The sequence below is a fragment of the Nomascus leucogenys genome, chromosome 18, assembly GCF_006542625.1.
Source record: "Nomascus leucogenys isolate Asia chromosome 18, Asia_NLE_v1, whole genome shotgun sequence".
Classification (NCBI taxonomy): Eukaryota; Metazoa; Chordata; class Mammalia; order Primates; family Hylobatidae; genus Nomascus; species Nomascus leucogenys.
The window spans coordinates 43,556,182-43,576,495 of NC_044398.1; the positions used below are offsets into that span (position 1 = coordinate 43,556,182).

Consider the following 20,314-nt stretch of genomic DNA (forward strand, 5'->3'; position numbering starts at 1 on the left):
AATCATCAACGATTTCCAGAGGATATTATAGCATTCAGATGACATTAAAATTGGTAATAAGTATTAGACAATCTCTGCTCACATACATACAATGGCTAATGAGTATGAGTGGTAAGCCCAACAAATAGAAGTAGTAAACAAAATGACAAGTATAGAACTAGGAGCACAAAAATGATCAAATTGCTATTGCTATTAATCGTGAAAACTCTATACAGGGGGGCCTTGAACTTAAACTAGGACAAATGATACACATCTTTCTGGTGAGGTGGGTAAATCTTTTTAAAAATAGCTTTACTGAGGGCCAGGTGCAGTGGCTCACACCTGTAATCCCAGCACATTGGGAGGCCGAGGTGGGCGGATCACCTGAGGTGAGGAGTTCGAGACCAGCCTGGCCAAAATGGCGAAACCCCATCTCTACCAAAAAATATAAAAATTAGCCAGGAATGGTAGCGCACACCTGTAGTCCCAGCTACTCGGGAGGCTGAGGTAGGAGAATCGCTTGAGTCCAGGAGGCAGAGGTTGCAGTGAGCCAAGATTGTGCCACTGCACTCCAACCTGGGTGACAGAGCAAGACTCCATCATTTAAAAAAAAAAAAGCTTTATTGAAATATAATTCACATACCATAAAAGTCACTCATTTAAAGTCTAAAATTCAAAGGTTTTTCTTACATACACAGAGTTGTGCAACCATCACCACATTTGCTTTATGAATATTCAACATTCTTAAAGAAAAGAATTTTCAACCCAGAATTTCCTATCCCGCCAAACTAAGCTTCATAAGTGAAGGAGAAATAAAATACTTTACAGACAAGCAAACGCTGAGTGATTTTGTCACCACCAGGCCTCCCCTAAAAGAGCTCCTGAAGGAAGCACTAAACATGGAAAGGAACAACCGGTACCAGCCACTGCAAAAACATGCCAAATTGTAAAGACCATCGAGGCTAGGAAGAAACTATAGCAACTAACGAGCAAAATAACCAACTAACATCATAATGACAGGATCAGATTCACACATAACAATATTAACGTTAAATGTAAATGGGCTAAATGCTCCAATCAAAACACACAGACTGGCAAACTGGATAAGGAGTCAGGATCCATCAGTGTGCTGTATTCAGGAAACCCATCTCACGTGCAGAGACACACACAGACTCAAAATAAAGGGATGGAGGAAGATCTATCAAGCAACTGGAAAACAAAAAACGGCAGGGGTTGCAATCCTAGTCTCTGATAAAATAGACTTTAAACCAACAAAGATCAAAAGAGACAAAGAAGGCCATTACATAATGGTAAAGGGATCAATTCAACAAGAAGAGCTAACTATCCTAAATATATATGCACCCAACACAGGAGCACCCAGATTCATAAAGCAAGTCCTCAGTGACCTACAAAGGGACTTAAACTCCCACACAATAATAATGGGAGATTTTAACACCCCACTGTCAGCATTAGACAGATCAACGAGACAGAAAGTTAACAAGGATATCCAGGAATTGAACTCAGCTCTACATAAAGTGGACCTAATAGACATCTACAGAACTCTCCACCCCAAGTCAACAGAATATACATTTTTTTCAGCACCACACCACACCTATTCCAAAATTGACCACATAGTTGGAAGTAAAGCTCTCCTCAGCAAATGTAAAAGAACAGAAATTATAACAAACTGTCTCTCAGACCACAGTGCAATCAAACTAGAACTCAGGATTAAGAAACTCACTCAAAACCGCTCAACTACATGGAAACTGAACAACCTGCTCCTGAATGACTATTGGGTACATAATGAAATGAAGGCAGAAATAAAGATGTTCTTTGAAACCAATGAGAACAAAGACACAACATACCAGAATCTCTGGGACACATTCAAAGCAGTGTGTAGAGGGAAATTTATAGCACTAAATGCCCACAAGAGAAAGCAGGAAAGATCCAAAATTGACACCCTAATATCACAATTAAAAGAACTAGAAAAGCAAGAGCAAACACATTCAAAAGCTAGCAGAAGGCTAGAAATAACTAAAATCAGAGCAGAACTGAAGGAAATAGAGACACAAAAAACCCTTCAAAAAATTAATGAATCCCGGAACTGGTTTTTTGAAAACATCAACAAAATTGATGGACCGCTAGCAAGACTAATACAGAAGAAAAGAGAGAAGAATCAAATAGATGCAATAAAAAACGAAAAAGGGGATATCACCACCGATCCCACAGAAATACAATCTACCATCAGAGAATACTACAAACACCTCTATGCAAATAAACTAGAAAATCTAGAAGAAATGGATAAATTCCTCGACAAATACACCCTCCCAAGACTAAACCAGGAAGAAGTTGAATCTCTGAATAGACCAATAACAGGTTCTGAAATTGTGGCAATAATCAATAGCTTACCAACCAAAAAGAGTCCAGGACCTGATGGATTCACAGCTGAATTCTACCAGAGGTACAAGGAGGAACTGGTACCATTCCTTCTGAAACTATTCCAATCGATAGAAAAAGAGGGAATCCTCCCTAACACATTTTATGAAGCCAGCATCGTCCTGATACCAAAACCTGGCAGAGACATAACCAAAAAAGAGAATTTCAGACCAATATCCTTGATGAACATTGATGCAAAAATCCTCAATAAAATACTGGCAAACCGAATCCAGCAGCACATCAAAAAGCTTATCCACCATGATCAAGTGGGCTTCATCCCTGGGATGCAAGGCTGGTTCAACATACGCAAATCAATAAATGTAATCCAGCATATAAACAGAACCAAAGACAAAAACCACATGATTATCTCAATAGATGCAGAAAAGGCCTTTGACAAAATTCAACAACCCTTCATGCTAAAAACTCTCAATAAATTAGGTATTGATGGGACGTATCTCAAAATAATAAGAGCTATCTACGACAAACCCACAGCCAATATCATACTGAATGGGCAAAAACTGGAAGCATTCCCTCTGAAAACTGGCACAAGACAGGGATGCCCTCTCTCACCGCTCCTATTCAACATAGTGCTGGAAGTTCTGGCCAGAGCAATCAGGCAGGAGAAGGAAATAAAGGGTATTCAATTAGGAAAAGAGGAAGTCAAATTGTCCCTGTTTGCAGATGACATGATTGTATATCTAGAAAACCCCATTGTCTCAGCCCAAAATCTCCTTAAGCTGATTAGCAACCTCAGCAAAGTCTCAGGATACAAAATTAATGTACAAAAATCACAAGCATTCTTGTACACCAATAACAGACAAACAGAGAGCCAAATCATGAGTGAACTCCCATTCACAATTGCTTCAAAGAGAATAAAATACCTAGGAATCCAACTTACAAGGGATGTGAAGGACCTCTTCAAGGAGAACTACAAACCACTGCTCAATGAAATAAAAGAGGATACAAACAAATGGAAGAACATTCCATGCTCATGGGTAGGAAGAATCAATATCATGAAAATGGCCATACTGCCCAAGGTAATTTACAGATTCAATGCCATCCCCATCAAGCTACCAATGACTTTCTTCACAGAATTGGAAAAAACTACTTTAAAGTTCATATGGAACCAAAAAAGAGCCCGCATCGCCAAGTCAATCCTAAGCCAAAAGAACAAAGCTGGAGGTATCATGCTACCTGACTTTAAACTATACTACAAGGCTACAGTAACCAAAACAGCATGGTACTGGTACCACAACAGAGACATAGATCAATGGAACAGAACAGAGCCCTCAGAAATGATGCCGCATAGCTACAACTATCTGATCTTTGACAAACCTGACAAAAACAAGAAATGGGGAATGGATTCCCTATTTAATAAATGGTGCTGGGAAAACTGGCTAGCCATATGTAGAAAGCTGAAACTGGATCCCTTCCTTACACCTTATACAAAAATTAATTCAAGATGGATTAAAGACTTATATGTTAGACCTAAAACCATTAAAATCCTACAAGAAAACCTAGGCAATACCATTCAGGACATAGGCGTGGGCAAGGACTTCATGTCTAAAACACCAAAAGCAATGGCAACAAAAGCCAAAATTGACAAATGGGATCTCATTAAACTAAAGAGCTTCTGCACAGCAAAAGAAACTATCATCAGAATGAACAGGCAACCTACAGAATGGGAGAAAATTTTTGCAACCTACTCATCTGACAAAGGGCTAATATCCAGAATCTACAATGAACTCAAACAAATTTACAAGAAAAAAACAAACAACCCCATCAAAAAGTGGGCAGAGAACATGAACAGACACTTCTCAAAAGAAGACATTTGTGCAGCCAAAAAACACATGAAGAAATGCTCATCATCACTGGCCATCAGAGAAATGCAAATCAAAACCACAGTGAGATACCATCTCACACCAGTTAGAATGGCCATCATTAAAAAATCAGGAAACAACAGGTGCTGGAGAGGATGTGGAGAAATAGGAACACTTTTACACTGTTGTGGGACTGTAAACTAGTTCAACCATTGTGGAAGTCAGTGTGGCGATTCCTCAGGGATCTCGAACTAGAAATACCATTTGACCCAGCCATCCCATTACTGGGTATATACCCAAAGGACTAGAAATCATGCTGCTATAAAGACACATGCACACGTATGTTTATTGCGGCACTATTCACAATAGCAAAGAGTTGGAACCAACCCAAATGTCCAACAACGATAGACTGGATTAAGAAAATGTGGCACATATACACCATGGAATACTATGCAGCCATAAAAAATGATGAGTTCGTGTCCTTTGTAGGGACATGGATGAAACTGGAAAACATCATTCTCAGTAAACTATCGCAAGGACAAAAAACCAAACACCGCATGTTCTCACTCATAGGTGGGAATTGAACAATGAGAACTCATGGACACAGGAAGAGGAACATCACACTCCGGGGACTGTTGTGGGGTGGGGGGAGGGGGGAGGGACAGCATTAGGAGATACACCTAATGCTAAATGACGAGTTAATGGGTGCAGGAAATCAACATGGCACATGGATACATATGTAACAAACCTGCACATTGTGCACATGTACCCTAAAACCCTAAAGTATAATAAAAAAAAAATTTTTTTCATCACCTCTAAAAGGAACCCCATACTCTGTAACCATCACTCCCAAATTCCCCAGTCCCCCACTCAACCCTAGGCAACCACTAATCTACCTTCTATCTCCAAATTGGTCTATTCTGGACATTTCACATAAACAGAATCATATATGTTTTTTTGTGACTGGCTTCTTTCACTTAGCATAATGTTTTCAAAGTTCATCATGTTCTAGGATATATCAGTACTTCACTCCTTTTTATTGCTGAATAATAATCCCTTGTAGCAATATATCTCATGTTGTTTATCCATCCATCAGTTGATGAGCATTTGAGTTGTTTCCAATTTGGGGCTGTTACATATAATGCTAAGATGAACATTCAACTGCAAGTTTTTGTGTAAACATATGTTTTCCCTTCTCTTTGAAGTAGCTTTGCTAGGTAATGTGGTAACTCTTATGTTTAGCAATTTGTGGAACTACCAAACTGTTTTCTAAATGGTATGGATCATTTTACAGTCCCATCAACAATGAATGAGGGTGCCAATTTCTCCACACCCTTGCCAATACTTGTTTCTCTCCTTTTGATTAAAGCTATCCTAGTGGGTGTGAAGTAGTATCTCATTGTGGTTGACTTCCATTTCTTTCAAAACTAATGATGATATTGCACATCTTTTTTATGTGATTATTGGCCATTTGCATACATTCTTTGGAGAAATGCCTGTTCACATATTTTGTCTATTTCTAATTGGAGTTTTTATTGAGTTGTATGAGTTTTTATATTACATATTCTAGATAAAAACACTTAACAGATACATGAATGACAAATATTTTCTCTTATTTTGTGGGTTGTCTTTTGATAGTATCTTTTTTTTTTTTTTTTGAGATGGAGTCTCACTCTGTCGTCCAGGCTGGAGTGCAGTGGTGCAATCTCGGCTCACTGCAAGCTCCGCCTCCCGGGTTACGCCATTCTCCTGCCTCAGCCTCTCCGAGTAGCTGGGACTACAGGTGCCCGCCACCACGCCCGGCTAATTTTTTTTTATATTTTTAGTAGAGACGGGGTTTCACCGTGGTCTCGATCTCCTGACCTCATGATCCGCCCGCCTCAGCCTCCCAAAGTGCTGGGATTACAAGCATGAGCCACCGCGCCCGGCTGACAGTATCTTTTAAAACACAAGAGTTTTTAATTTTGGTAAAGTCTAATTTGGCTATTTTTCTTTTATCATACTTAAAAAGCTTGGCCTACCCCAAGGTAATAAAGATTGACTTATGTATTTTTCTAAAAATTGTATAGTTTTAGCTCTTATATTTAGGTGTATTGTCCAAATTTCAATTTAGTTTTGTGTATGGTGTGAGGTAGGGTCTAATTTTATTCTTTTGCATGTGGATAACCAGTTGTTCCAGTATCATTTGTCAGAATAACCATTCATTCTCAATTGAATTGTCTTGGATCCTTGTTAAAAACCAATTTAGTGTAAATGTGAAGGTTTACTTCCAGACTCTTTATTCTGTTGATCTACCTATGCCAGTACCACCATATCTTAATTACTGTAGCTTTGTAGTAAGTTCTGAAATCAGGAAGCGTGAGGCCTCCAATTTGTTCTTTTTAGATTGTTGGCTATTCTGGGCTCCTTGAATTGCCATATGAATTTTAAGTATGGCCATTTTGCAAAAATGTCAGCTGGGATTTTGACAGAGATTGCATTAAGTCTGTAGATTTGGAGAGTATTGCAATCTTAATACTAAGTCTTCTAATCCATAAATACATACTATTTTTCAGTTTATATCTAATTTATTTCAACGTTTTATAATTTTTAAAGCACAAGTTTTGTTCTTTTATTAAATTTATTCCTAAGTATTTTATTCCTTTAAATGCTATTAGAAATGGAATCACTGTCTTATTTGCAGATTGCTCATTGCTGGTTTGTAGAAACACAACTGATTTTAATATATTGATCTTGTACACTGCAACTGTGCTGAACTGTTTATTTTGTTCATTTAGTTATTTAAATCTTCCTAAATAAACGCTCTCTATAAAAGCTCTATATATAAGAGCATGTCATTTACAAATAGAGTTTTACTTCTCCCTTTCTAATCTATATGCTCTTTTCTTTCTTTCTTTTTTTTTTTGGAGGTGAGGACAGTCCGGCTCCATTGCCCGGGCTGAAGTGAAATGGCATGATCTTGGCTCATTGCAACCTCCGCCTCCCGAGTTCAAGCAATTCGCCTGTCTCAGCTTCCCAAATAGCTGGGATTACAGGCACCTGCCACCACACCAGGCAAATTTTTGTATTTTTAGTAGAGACGGGGTTTCACCAAGTTGGCCAGGCTGGTCTCGAACTGCTGACCTCAGGTGACCCACCCGCCTCGGCCTCCCAAAGAGCTGGGATTACAGGCCTGAGCCACTGCACTGGGCTTATTTCCCTTTCTTGCCTAATTGCCCTGCTCTAGAACCTTCAGTACAAGATTGAATAAAAGTGGTGAGACTGGACATCCTTGTCTTATTCTTGATTGTAGAAGGAAACCATTGAGTCTTTAGGTATAATGTTAACCATGGGATTTTCATACATTACCATTATAAGGTTGATGAGCTTCCCTTCTATTCCTGCTTTAGGTGGGTTTTCTTTTTAATCATGAAGGGGTGCGAATTTTGTCAAACACTTTTTTCATTGTCTATTGAAATAATCATTTGGTTTTCTTTACTTTTTTATTCACACATTACATTAATTTTTATGTGTCAAATCAATCTTGCATTACTGGGATAAATCCCATTTGTACATGGTATGTAATCCTTTACATATGTTGATGGATTTGATCTGAAAACATTTCCTCAGGATTTCTGTGTCTATAATCATAAGAGATGATGATGATCTGTAGCTTTCATTATGTCTGTCAGGATTTGGTATCAGGGTAATATTAGCCTTATAGGATGAGTTGGGAAGTGGTCTCCAACATGGGTAAATTTTTTAATGTATTTCAGGATAGGTAAAGCCTCAGAGTGGGAGAAGGATATCTAGGTAAACAAAAAGTGAACACTGTGAAAGTACAAGAGTCAGAAATGTGTCATACATACATTTTTTGCATTTTTTTCTACCAAAGGATATGAGGTATCACTGAACTCACTACAATTTTCATATAAGCATGTTTAAAGAAGCAGTTATTATTTTCTTTTTTTTGAGATGGAGTCTTTCTCTGTCCCCCAGGCTGGAGTGCAGTGGCGCGATCTCGGCTCACTGCAAGCTCCGCCTCCTGGGTTCACGCCATTCTCCTGCCTCAGCCTCCTGAGTAGCTGGGACTACAGGCGCCTGCCAACATGCCCAGCTAATTTTTTTTTTTTTTGTATTTTTAGTAGAGACGGGGTTTCACCATGTTAGCCAGCATGGTCTCGATCTCCTGACCTCGTGATCTGCCCGCCTCGGCCTCCCAAAGTGCTGGGATTACAGGCTTGAGCCACCGCACCCGGCCTAAAGAAGCAGTTATTTTTAAAGATTGTGGTTTGATTAATAATCTCCACTCCATAAGCATGATATTCCAGAGGCATCTGAAATCTGTATATGCCACAAATCCAACATACTCAAAACTTATATTTTTCCCACAAACTTCCTGCTTTCCTGTAGTCCCCATCTTGGTAAAGAGTACCACCTTTCATACTGTCACTCAAAATGGTCTGTCAATCATTTTGGATCTTCCCCCAACCCCATGACACCTAGAGAGGACCAATTCTAAACAATATGACTTCTTTATATTGTTCTTTTCTTTTTTTTTTTTTTTTTTTTTTTTGAGACGGAGTCTTCCTCTGTTGCCCAGGGTGAAATGTAGTGGTGTGATCTCAGCTCACTGCAACCTCCACCTCCTGGGTTCAAGTGATTCTCCTGCCTCAGCCTCCCGAATAGCTGGGACTACAGGCCCACACCACCAAGCCAAGCTGATCTTTGTATTTTTAGTAGAGATGGGATTTCACCATATCGGCCAGGCTGGTCTCGAACTCCTGACCTCGTGATCTGCTGCCTCCCAAAGTGCTAGGATTACAGGCGTGGGCCACTGCACCAGGCCAACTTTTTTTTTTCTTTTTTTTTTTGAGACGGAGTCTTGCTCTGTCGCCCAGGCGTGAGCCACCACACCCGGCCCCTAGGTTCCTTTAAACCAGATCTCATGTGAAATCAGAGTGAGAACTTATTCATTACCACAAAGACAGCACCAAGACACTCATGAGGATCCACCCCCATGATCCAAACACCTCCCACTAGGCCCACCTCCAATGCTGGGGGTCACATTTCAACATGAGATTTGTAGGGGACAAAACATCCAAGCCATATCATGCTCTAAGTTTGTTTAGAGGGGTGTTGGCTTCTCATGGGAATCTCATTCTGATTCACTCTAAATGAAGTCCACCAATGTTTATCCAACTCAACATACATGCACACACAGGAATCTGCTATAATATAAGTTTTCGTAACACTAATAGGAAGTACAATTATTTAATTTGGGAATCTGAATTGCATTTTACAGACTGCTAATGATCCTAAAAGAGATGGAGTTACAGCAAACAAAGTCGTTACTTATAGCACAGTTTTTTTGTTGTTGTTGTTTTTTTTTTGAGATGGAGTCTGGCTCTGTCGCCAGGCTGGAGTGCAGTGGCATGATGTCGGCTCACTGCAACCTCCACATTCCAGGTTCAAGTGATTCTCCTGCCTCAGCCTCCTGAGTAGCTGGGACTACAGGCACATATCACCACGCCCAGCTAATTTTTGTATTTTTAGTAGAGACAGGGTTTCTCCATGTTGGCCAGGACGGTCTCGATCTCTTGACCTCGTGATCCTCCCGCGTTGGCCTCCCAAAGTGCTAGGATTACAGGCGTAAGCCACCACCACGCCTCGCCTGCACAGCTCTTCTGAGTATTGTTACACCATATTTCAAAATGATGGGTAATACAAGATAACATGCTAATAATACTGCTGGTGATAGTGGTAAAGGGGTCATTGCTCTTATATAAAAGCTAAATTAAAAAGCTGCATTGCTGATATATGACTTTGTATGGAGCTCTCTAACCTTAACCTTTCTTTCACTCATTTAAGCAACTGCTTTTATAATTTTGGATAACATGAATTCTTAAAAACACATTTATGCTATATCAAATAAGAGTGTACTAACTATAGAGTTGCCAGTGTGTGTATCCCCGAAGCCAACAGTACTCCTACCTACATAGGTGCAGCTCTAGCAACAGAAGTCAGGTGTCAGGACTGCAAAATACACATGACAGAAATAAAGACAAGAGTGACTACGACTGCCCAAGGAATTAGGAGTGTTTCTTTCACCACAGTGTTCTTCCATAGTGAGACCCTGAAAATAATAGGCTGGGGGAGGGTAGAAGATAACAGATTTGGAAGTCCTTCACCTATAATGAGAATGGATAATGCAACTATATGCCAGAAGAAAAAGAACAACCCTGAACAGCATTAATAGTGCTGGAACTTCCACCATAAGTCTGGGTCCAGTCAACAGGGTAATTTCCAATATCCCAAAAGAACCAAGGTTGATAACCAAAAGTGAAAATGTTTCCCTTTAGAAGATAGTTATGCTTCTCCTCAGGAGTAGAAATCACTGTAGCAGAGGACAAAATGAGGCCATGAAATCTGGTTAAGCCAGACTGGATGCCTAGACAGTAGCTGAGGAGCAAATGGAAGCTGCAGCAGGACAAAGACCCAGCCAGTACTAAAAGCTGGGTCCATGAATGACTTCTTGAAATGGTGTGTGATCATGCTTAGCTGAGCATACTGTGGGACTCATGATCTTGGAAAATGAGGGGGCAATGAAGACTTCAAGATGGGATGGAAAAACAGCTAAAAAAACAAAACAGAAGGGGAACAGGAAACAAAGAAAACAGAGAAAAGGCTGACCACGGTGGCTCATGCCTATAATCCCAGCAATTCAGGAGGCCAAGGTAGGAGAATCACTTGAGGTAAGAAGGTTGAGACCAGCCTAGGCAACATAGCGAGACCCTTGTATCTACAAAATTAAAAAAAAAAAAATTAGTTGAGCATGATGGCACACACACCTGTAGTCCCAGCCATTCAGGAGGCTAAGGTAGGAGGATCACTGGAGCCCTGGAGTTCCAAGCTGCAGCAAGCTATGATTATGCCACTGCACTCCAGCCTGGGCAACACAGCCAGACCCTGTCTCAAAAAAAAAAATGGGGGCAGGTAGAGAAAAGAGTACTTTCAGAATTTTTATAACTAAAATATACATCTAGCTATTAAGAGTAATGACACCAGAAAGGTTTCTAAATCAATTCCTGGTTCGTTCCAAGACTGCCGAACAGAACAGCTCCAGTCTGCAGCTCCCAGCGTGATTGATGCAGAAGACGGGTGATTTCTGCATTTCCAACTGAGGTACCTGGTTCATCTCATTGGGACTGGTTGGACAGTGGATGCAGCCCATGGAGGGTGAGCCAAAGCAGGGTGTGGTGTCCCCTCACCTGGGAAGCGCAACGGGTCGGGAGATTTCCCTTTCCTAGCCAAGGGAAGCCGTGACAGATGGTACCTGGAAAAATGCAACACTCCTGCTCAAATACTGCACTTTTCCCACAGTCTTGGCAACCAGCAGACCAGGAGATTACATCCTGTGCCTGGCTCAGCGGGTCCCATGCCCATGGAGCCTTGCTCACTGCTAGCACAGCAGTCTGAGATTGACTTGTGAGGCAGCAGCCCAGCAGGGAGAGGGGTGTTCACCATTGCTGAGGCTTGAGTAGGTAAACAAAGTGGCTGGGAAGCTGGAACTGGGCGGAGCCCACCACAGCACTACAAGGCTTGCTGCCTCTATAGACTCCACCTCTGGGGGTAGGGCATAGCTGACCAAAAGGCAGCAGAAACTTCTGCAGACTTAAACGTTTCTGTCTGACAGCTCTGAAGAGAGCAGTGGTTCTCACAGCACGGTGTTTGAGCTCTGAGAACGGACAGACTGCCTCCTCAAGTGGCTCCCTGTCCCCCGTGTAGCCTAACTGGGAGACACCTCCCAGTAGGGGCCGACTGACACCTCATACAGGCGGGTGCCCCTCTGGGACAAAGCTTCCAGAGGAAGGATCAGGCAGCAATATTTGCTGTTCTGCAATATTTGCTTTTCTGCAACCTCCACTGGTGATACCCAGGCAAACACGGTATGGAGTGGAACTCCAGCAAACTCCAACAGACCTGCAGCTGAGGGAACTGACTGTTAGAAGGAAAACTAACAAACAGAAAGGAATAACATCAACATCAACAAAAAGGACATCCACACCAAAACCCCATCTGTAGGTCACCAACATCAAAGACCAAAGGTAGGTAAAACCACAAAGATGGGGAGAAACCAGAGCAGAAATGCTGAAAATTCTAAAAACCAGAGCATCTCATTTCCTCCAAAGGATCGCAGCTCCTCGTCAGCAACGGCACAAAGGTGGATGGAGAATGACTTTGATGAATTGACAGAAGTCGGCTTCAGAAGGCCAGTAATAACAAACTTCTCTGAGCTAAAGGAGGATGTTTGAACCCATTGCAAGGAAGCTAAAAACCTTGAAAAAAGATTAGACAAGTGGCTAATTAGAATAAACAGTGTAGAGAAGACCTTAAATGACCTGATGGAGCTGAAAACCATGACAGGAGAACTACATGACGCATGCACAAGCTTCAATAGCCAATTCAATTAAGTGGAAGAAAGGGTATCAGTGATTGAAGATCACATTAATGAAATAAAGCAAGAAGTTTAGAATAAAAAGAAATGAACAAACCCTCCAACAAATATGGGACTATGTGAAAAGACCAAATCTACATTTGATTGGTGTACCCAAAAGTGATGGGGAGAATGAAAACAAGTTGGAAAACACTCTTCAGGATATTATCCAGGAGAACTTCCCCAACCTAGCAATTTTTAATTTTTATCACAATTAATTTTTAATTTTAATCACAATTTTAAACCTAATCACAATTAAAAGAACTAGAGAAGCACGAGCAAACCAATTCAAAAGCTAGCACGAGGCAAGGCAGGCCAACATTCAAATTCAGGAAATACAGAGAACACCACAAAGATACTCCTCAAGAAGAGCAACCCCAAGACACATAATTGTCAGATTCACCAAGGTTGAAATGAAGGAAAAAATATTAAGGGCAGCCAGAGAGAAACATTGGCTTACCCACAAAGGGAAGCCCATCAGACTAACAGCGGATCTCTCGGCAGAAACTCTACAAGCCAAAAGAAAGTGGGGGCCAATATTCACTATTCTTAAAGAAAAGAATTTTCAACCCAGAATTTCACATCCAGCCAAACTAAGCTTCGTAAGTGAAGGAGAAATAAAATCCTTTACAGACAAGCAAATGCTGAGAGATTTTGTCACCACCAGGCCTGCCTTACAAGAGCTCCTGAAAGAAACACTAAACATGGAAAGGAACAACCGGTACCAGCCACTGCAAAAACTTGCCAAATGATAAAGACCATTGATGCTATGAAGAAACTGCAACAATTAACAGGCAAAATAACCAGCTAACATCATAAAGACAGGATCAAATTCAAACATAACAATATTAACCTTACATGTAATTGGGCTAAATGCCTCAATTAAAAGACACAGACTGGCAAATTGGATAAAGAGTCAAGACCCATCAGTGTGCTGTATTTGGGAGACCCATCTCACGTGCAAACACACACATAGGCTCAAAATAAAGGGATGAAGGAAGATCTACCAAGCACATGGAAAGCAAAAAAAGGCAGGGGTTGCAATCCTAGTCTCTGATAAAACAGACTTTAAACCAACAAAGATCAAAAGAGACAAACAAGGCCATCACATAATGGTAAAGGGATCAATTCAACAAGAAGAGCTAACTATCCTAACTATATATGCACCCAATACAGGAGCACTCACATTCATAAAGCAAGTCCTTAGAGACCTACAAAGAGACTTAGACTCCTACACAATAATCATGGGAGACTTTAACACCCCACTGTTAGTGTTAGACAGATCAATAAGACAGAAGGTTAACAAGGATATCCAGGACTTGAACTCAGCTCTGCATCAAGCAGACCTAATAGACATCTACAGAACTCTCCACCTCAAATCAACAGAATATACATTCTTCTCAGCACCACATCCCACTTATTCCAAAGTTGACCACATAGTTGGAAGTAAAGCACTCCTTAGCAAATGTAAAACAACAGAAATCACAACAAACTGTCTCTCAGACCACAGTGCAATCAAATTAGAACTCAGGAATAAGAAACTCACTCAAAACTGCACAACTACATAAAAACTAAACAACCTGATCCTGAATGACTACTGGGTAAATCATGAAATGAAGGCAGAAATAAAGATGTTCTTTGAAACGAATGAGAACAAAGACACAACGTACCAGAATCTCTGGGACACATTTAAAGCAGTGTGTACAGGGAAATTTATAGCACTAAATGCCCACAAGAGAAAGCAGGAAAGATCTAAAATTGACACCCTAACATCACAATTAAAAGAACTAGAGAAGCAAGAGCAAACAAATTCAAAAGCTAGCAGGAGGCAAGAAATAACTAAGATCAGAGTAGAACTGAAGGAAATAGAGACACAAAAAATCCTTCAAAAAATCAATGAATCCAGGAGCTGGTTTTTTGAAAAGATAAACAAAATTGATAGACTGCTAGCAAGACTAATAAGAAAAGAGAGAAGAATCAAATAGACGCAATAAAAAAAGATAAAGGGGATATCACCAGCGATCCCACAGAAATATAAACTACCATCAGAGAATACTATAAACACCTCTACACAAATAAACTGGAAAATCTAGAAGAAATTGATAAATTCCTGGACACATATACCTTCCCAGGACTAAACCAGGAAGAAGTGGAATCTCTGAAGAAACCAATAACAGGCTCTGAAATTGAGGCAATAATTAATAGCCTACCAACAAAAAAAGTCCAGGTCCAGATGGATTCACAGCCAAATTCTACCAGGGGTACAAAGAGAAGCTGGTACCATTCCTTCTGAAACTATTCCAATCAATAGAAAAAGAGGGAATCCTCCCTAACTCATTTTATGAGGCCAGCATCATCCTGATACCAAAGCCTGGCAGAGACAAAACAAAAAAAGAGAATTTTAGACCAATATCCCTGATGAACATCTATGCAAAAATCCTCAATAAAATACTGGCACACCGAATCCAGCAGCACATCAAAAAGCTTATCCACTACGATTAAGTCAGCCTCATCCCTGGGATGCAAGGCTGGTTCAATACACGCAAATCAATAAATATAATCCATCACATAAACAGAACCAAAGACAAAAACCACATGATTATCTTAATAGATGCAGAAAAAGCCTTCGACAAAATCCAACAGCCTTCATGCTAAAAACTCTTAATAAACTAGGTATTGATGGGACGTATCTCAAAATAATAAGAGCCATTTATGACAAACTCACAGCCAATATCATACTGAATGGGCAAAAACTGGAAGCATTCCCTTTGAAAACCTGCACAAGACAGGGATGCCCTCTCTCACCACTCCTATTTAACATAGTGTTGGAAGTTCTGGCCAGAGCAATCAGGCAAGAGACAGAAATAAAGGATATTCTGTTAGGAAAAGAGGAAGTCAAATTGTCCCTGTTTGCAGATGACATGATTATATATTTAGAAAACCCCATCGTCTCAACCCAAAATCTCCTTAAGCTGATAACTTCAGCAAAGTCTCAGGGTACAAAATCAATGTGCAAAAATCCCAACTATCTGATTTTTTTTTTTTTTTTGAGACGGAGTTTCGCTTTTGTTGCCCAGGCTGGAGTGCAATGGTGTGATCTTGGCTCACCACAACGTCTGCCTCCCAGGTTCAAGCGATTCTCCTGCCTCAGCCTCCCTAGTAGCTGGGATTACAGGCATGTGCCACCACACCCGGCTAATTTTTTTGTATTTTTAGTAGAGATGGGGTTTCTCCATGTTGGTCAGGCTGGTCTCAAACTCTCAACCTCAGGTGATCCGCCCGCCTCAGCCTCCCAAAGTGCTGGGATTACAGGCGTGAGCCACGGCGCCCAGCCTACAACCATCTTTGACAAACCTGACAAAAACAAGACGTAGGGAAATGATTCCCTATTTAATAAATGGTGCTGGGAAAACTGGCTAGCCATATGTAGAAAGCTGAAACTGGATCCCTTCCTTACATCTTTTTTTTTTTTTTTTTTTTGAGACGGAGTCTCACTCTGTCACCCAGGCTGGAGTGCAGTGGCGCGATCTCGGCTCACTGCAAGCTCTGCCTCCCAGGTTCACGCCATTCTCCTGCCTCAGCCTCTCCGAGTAGCTGGGACTATAGGCGCCCGCCACCACGTCCGGCTAATTTTTGTGTGTGTGTTTTTAGTACAGACGGGGTTTCACCGTGGTCTCGATCTCCTGACCTCGTGATCCGCCCGCCTCGGCCTCCCAAAGTGCTGGGATTACAAGCGTGAGCCACCGCGCCCGGCCCTTTCCTTACATCTTATAAAAAAAATTAATTCAAGATGGATTAAAGACTTAAATGTTAGACCTGAAACCATAAACACCCTAGAAGAAAACCTAGGCAATACCTTTCAGGACATAGGCATGGGCAAGGACTTCATGACTAAAACACCAAAAGCAATGGCAACAAAAGCCAAAATAGACAAATGGGATCTAATTAACCTAAAGAGCTTCTGCACAGCAAAAGAAACTACCATCACAGTGAACAGGCAACCTACAGAATGGGAGAAAATTTTTGCAATCTACTCATCTGACAAAGGGCTAATGTCCAGAATCTACAAAGAACTCAAACAAATTTTCAAGAAAAAAAACAACTGCATCAAAAAGTGGGCAAATGATATGAACAGACACTTCTCAAAAGAAGACATTTATGCAGCCAACAGACACATGAAAAAATACTCATCATCACTAGTCATCAGAAAAATGCAAATCAAAACCACAGTGAGATACCATTTCACACCAGTTAGAATGGCGATCATTAGAAACGAAACAACAGATGCTGGAGAGGATGTGGAGAAACAGGGACGCTTTTACACTGTTGGTGGGAGTGTAAATTAGTTCAACCATTGTGGAAAACTGTGGCGATTCCTCAAGGATCTAGAACTAGAAATACCATTTGACCCAGCGATCCCATTACTGGGTATATACCCAAAGGATTATAAATCATGCCACTATAAAGACACACGCACACGTATGTTTACTGTGGCACTATTCACAATAGCAAGGCTTGGAACCAACCCAAATGCCCATTAGTGATAGACTGGATTAAGAAAATATGGCACATATACACCATGGAATACTATGCAGCCATAAAAAAGGATAAGTTCATGTCCTTTGCAGGGACACGGATGAAGCTGGAAACCATCATTCTCAGCAAACTGTTACAAGGACAGAAAACCAAACACCGCATGTTCTCACTCATAGATGGGAACTGAACAATGAGAACACTTGGACACAGGGAGGGGAACATCACACACTGGGGCCTGTCGTGGGGAGTGGGACTGGGGGAGGGATAGCATTAGGAGAAATACCCAATGTAAATGACGAGTTAGTCGGCGCAGAAAACCAACATGGCACATGTATAGCTATGTACCAAACCTGCACGTTGTGCACATGTACCCTAGAACTTAAAAAAAAAAAAAAATCAGCCGGGCGCGGTGGCTCACGCTTGTAATCCCAGCACTTTGGGAGGCCGAGGCGGGCGGATCACGAGGTCAGGAGATCGAGACCATGATGAAACCCCGTCTCTACTAAAAATACAAAAAATTAGCCGGGCGTGGTGGCGGGCGCCTGTAGTCCCAGCTACTCGGAGAGGCTGAGGCAGGAGAATGGCGTGAACCCGGGAGGCGGAGCTTGCAGTGAGCCGAGACTGCGCCACTGCACTCCAGCCTGGGCGACAGAGCGAGACTCCGTCTCCAAAAAAAAAAAAAAAAAAAAAAAATCAATTCCCAAAGCATTTCTCTCATTTCTTCTGAAAAATTTCTAAAAACACAACTCCAAGGATGAAATGGAAGTTAAAGGTAAACAGGCAATAGCGCTGAATATGTAACTTCAGTAACTCAGAATTTCCTCCATCCTCTGCTCTAAAGCTACAGAAGAGCAGTTACCTTTGAAACATTTTCCCCAACATAAAGATATCCAGAATGTGAAGCTGCCATTAAAACTGTGACACAGATCTACATTTACTGATATGTGAAAACATTCCTAAAGTTCTAAATACGAGCTACAGAATCACATCAACCCCCTAATTTGTCTGTAGCCTAAGCTCTAGTCCGCAGTTGATCTGCAAGCGGAACTGGGAAATATTTCAGGGCCAGCATCTCCTCGCGCCATCCAGGTACCTATACACTTGAGGCCACCCAGTCACCTGTGCAGCCGTTGCTCCTCCAAGACCAATCCGGGCTCCCAGACCCACGGGCCTGAATCTGGAGGACAGCAGTCCGCGTGACAACAGCCACTCGGAGATCAGCACCCGTCCGGAAAGCCGGGTACCCGTTGAAGCTGGCGTCACGCCCAAAGGAACAAACTCCAGAGCGTGTGTCCTGGGCAAAGGCGGCCCGCCTCTCCGGTCCCCGGGCAGCAGCGGCCGGCGTCAGGCCGCAAGGCGAGGGGCGGGGACAGGACTCTACCCGGCAGCCCGGCGCCGAGCGCCCGCGCCACTCCGGCCTTGCGCCATTCCGGCCCCACGACGGCCAGCGGCGGCGGCGCGGCTGGGCTCAGCGGCTCGCAGCCCGGGCGACCCCCTGCGGGCCGCTCGCTAGCTCAGCCTCACCCGCAGTCTTGTCCTCTGGCTCGCTCGTCCGCCTACAGGTCGACAGGGCCCAACGACCCCCCGAGCTACTCCACGGAAGGCACTGGCGGACAACGCTCCACGGTCGCCGCGCCCCGCCCCTTTGTGACACCACCTACCAATCGCTGGACGGCGCTTTCGCTGCCCTCCAATCAGCGCGGGCGGGGCGGGCCTGGCCCCGGACGTGGGCGGTTGCCGGGGCGCCAGGGCCCTGGGGCCTTCTTGGCATTCCCTGGAGGTTGTGGGTTACGAGGTCCGGATGTTGATCTTTTATTACTAGCAACGCTGGACCCCTGACTCGTGCCCACGCGGGCGTCTGGAGGGCAGCCGCATGGCCTGCTGGGAACGGCGGGGTTGAAGCCGCAGCGCCCTCCGTGAGACCCGCCAGGGATCCTCTTCCAGGCGCCTGATTTGCTGGGGATAGGCGATGCAGGCAGACGCTGTCCAGTCGGTGGCCTCTCCAGAGTCAGGGGCACTCCTGGTGCGTCTGGGCCGGCCTGTCCTGAACAAATCCGCTTTAGGCTTCACCGTCCCCTAATGTTTCTGGCCTCAATTGCCTCATCTGGAAAATGGGGGCATTACCGTGCCTGGTTGAAGACAAGGGCGAAAACAGATAACTTTCTGTAGTCCTCATACAATTTACTGAGGACTGTAGGCCAGGCAATGGAGTAGGCACCCTGGGCTCAAATCCCAGCGTTGGGTAAGCCCAGCCACACCTCCTGCTCCAGTTTCCAAGCTGCTGAGCTGCGGTGTAAACAGTAACTCGCTTCAAGCCAACACCTGCCTTTCAACCTAACATGGGAGCCCACTGCCTCGTCCCGTTCCCCCTACCGATTTTCCAACTCCGTGAACCTCCTTCACTGAGTGGGTTACTCAGCTGACAAAGAATGTCATCTCGCTCCCACTGCGGGTTTACTCATCCTCGACTTCTGGCTCAGAGGAGCCAGTCTAATATGAAACTAAACATCTAATCTGTGTCTCCTGCCCTCTCTCATTCTTCTGAGACCCTACCCACCAACTTATCTCCACAGTTCAACGAACTATTGAGCATACACTGGGGGAGTATGGTGAGGCACTGGACATTGATTCACCCGTCTCGCCGCTGGTTCCTTCTGAAACTCTACATAACGCTTAATGCTACATAGATTGGAGACCTTTGAGGACAGAGCTATGATGGTAATCATCTTTGCATTCCTGAGCCTAGAATAGGGCCTGCGATGGAGACTTACTGAGTAAAAACCTTGGCGTTTCTCACCCTTGCCTGCTCACTTCATTCACACTGGAGAATTGACAGCATGGGCCGTGGAGTCGGGCAGGTGTGTTTAAAGCCTTGGCTCCCAATACTGGAAGCTCCATTACCTGGCCAAGTCATTCATTCTTTACAACATCATCATCATTATCATCTGCCATTCTTCAAGTGCCAGATAGTTGATAAGGGTCTTTACATATTCTTTCCCCATCACAATCCTGCAAAGTTGGTATTGAAACCCTTCGTCTACAAAGGAGTAAACAAATGCCAATTAAA

General features: G+C 42.8%; 1 protein-coding gene across 9 annotated transcripts in view; it reads right to left on the bottom strand.

The window, feature by feature from the left end:
- ZFAND4 (zinc finger AN1-type containing 4) overlaps positions 1 to 18,890 on the bottom strand; it is a 68,568-nt gene extending 49,678 nt beyond the window's left edge. For all 9 annotated transcript variants that reach the window (XR_004026731.1, XM_030798366.1, XM_030798365.1 and 6 more), the window contains exon 1: positions 18,367 to 18,890. The gene's annotated coding sequence lies outside the window, so the exon portion shown is untranslated. The remainder of the gene's footprint in view (positions 1 to 18,366) is intronic.
- Positions 18,891 to 20,314: the final 1,424 nt, after the last annotated feature.